Here is a 1,990-nt window from a genome sequence, read left to right on the forward strand (position 1 = left end):
TAATTTCGAGAGATACGTTAGTCGAAGATATGAAAAATATGTTAAACATATTTGACAATGTTAGAACACGTTTACACGAAACACAATTCCACCAGTAATCCTTGAACTTTGCTCCGAATCGATCGAAGACGCGATTCCTTAATTGGCCCGTGGCAACGCACAAACCCATCGATTAACGGAACGCGATTAAATCGAACGAACGTCTAAAGAGCTCGTGGCCACGGGATCGATTTGTCCATACCGAAATAACCTCGAATTAAACTGTCAACGTCCACTTTCGACGATCGATCGATATTATCACTCGATGTCGTGCAACTCGTGCACGTGGTTGCGCACGCGTCCCACGTGTAGCGGCGCTCCAGATTTAATGCGCGATGACGAAACGCGAACGCGAACGAGAACACGAAAAAAGCGGTCAACTTTTCGTCTCGATGGTTCGGTCAATGTTGAAGATCGAACCAAGTTGTCCAAGGGACGCGTACACACGTGTGTATACACGCGTGTACGTGTGCGATCCATGTGTACGATGGACCCATTAAAAAACCATTACGGACAGGCAATTTCCGCGTGGCATTTCTTCTATCCCGAATCAACTGGTAAACAGTTATTTTCCTAAAGGCGTAGGAATAACCGCGCGCGCTCGTTCTCGAGCAACAATTAGACATTTAAACACGGCGACCGAGTCGCATAAATCTCAATAAAACGTACGATAACGATTGCTTACTCACGTGGTAGCGAACCGCAGCAAGAAACTAATGATTCACGCGAGAACGCAACAGCACCTCCTCTTCACTGTACACGGATGTTAACAGCGATCTCCATCGTCTCATCGGTGTATCATCAAGGCGTACACCTGTTGACCATCGGCCAAGGTATGTCTCTCTCTCTCTCCCCCTCTCCCTCTCCCACCCTCTCGATCACAAATCACCACAAATTTCACGTGCACAAACCAACACTGATCGATTTTCTATTAATACGGCACGAAACACAATTACGCGTCATTGTCGGGGAACGGTGCGTGTCGAACTAAACGCTCCTTCGAAATATTGCGTCTTTGAAACACGAGGGGGGAAATATCAACACGGTTAATCCACCGATATATACATACGGAGAAATAATCCGTACACGTAAATAAAACGTATTCGTTCGATTCTACGAACTTTTCGTTCGTACGCCGTTTCGAAACAAAACAAAACAAATGGAGCGCGAACGCACGATTATTATTATAATTCGAACGATCTTTCGCTTTATCCCGTAACAAAAGCGTTATTGATTATTCGCCGATAGATTTCGACGAGGTTTTATACGACGCATAAAATTAATAAGCGGAGGAGAATCACGTGCACCGAGAGGGAAACACGACGACGCACAGAGGCCGGTCGGTCGGTCGGTGTGACCACCGACACGTATCCTCCCAAAACACGTTCGTCTCGGCCTTGAGTCGCACCAGTATATAGAAAGAAAAAACTGGAAACGAAATCCGTTCCTCCGATCGATCCGCGCTTTCCGACCGCGTTATCGCGCCGTTATCCGTCCAACTAAAACGCGAACGAGAAGCGCACGATCGATGGCTGACTTGCGACGTTGGAACACCACACGCCGGTTATCCGTGGACGGACGCCGCCACGAGATTCGATAAATCCGACACACCGAGCGGAGAGCTAACGCACGGAGAGCGACGGACGGAAACGAAGCACACACCGAATGCCAGCAGAGAGAACGTACGTACGTACGTACGTACGTACGAACGAACGAACGAACGAACGAACGAACGGACGAACGAACGAACGAACGAACGAACAGGCGAGAGCCTGGCTGCCTCGTTCAGTGAACAGCCCGCGGCCCCCACGTTGTTTGTCTCGCGAGTGGCCTGTTTACATGTTGACTCTCTGTTTACGCGTTTCGTATCCCCCCTCTGTGCCCGCCGCCACCTAACCGCCTCCGATCCGCCACCCACCACCCGCCGCCGCCGCCGCCGTCTTCCCGCCAC

General features: G+C 49.8%; 1 protein-coding gene across 25 annotated transcripts in view; it reads right to left on the reverse strand.

Moving 5' to 3' along the window:
• The window catches only part of LOC102675389 (forkhead box protein P1-like), a 237,169-nt gene that overhangs the window by 175,347 nt on the left and 59,832 nt on the right, over positions 1-1,990 (reverse strand). For 3 of the 25 annotated variants that reach the window (XR_004151838.1, XR_004151830.1, XR_004151831.1), the window contains exon 1: positions 729-1,907. The exons of 20 other annotated variants lie outside the window; for them this stretch is intronic. The gene's annotated coding sequence lies outside the window, so the exon portion shown is untranslated. Of the gene's footprint in view, positions 1-724; positions 1,909-1,990 lie in introns of those variants that run through there. 2 more of the 25 variants (XR_004151840.1, XR_004151833.1) reach the window with 2 other exon arrangements.

The sequence above is a fragment of the Apis dorsata genome, unplaced genomic scaffold (assembly GCF_000469605.1).
Source record: "Apis dorsata unplaced genomic scaffold, Apis dorsata 1.3 scaffold_58, whole genome shotgun sequence".
NCBI lineage: Eukaryota > Metazoa > Arthropoda > Insecta > Hymenoptera > Apidae > Apis > Apis dorsata.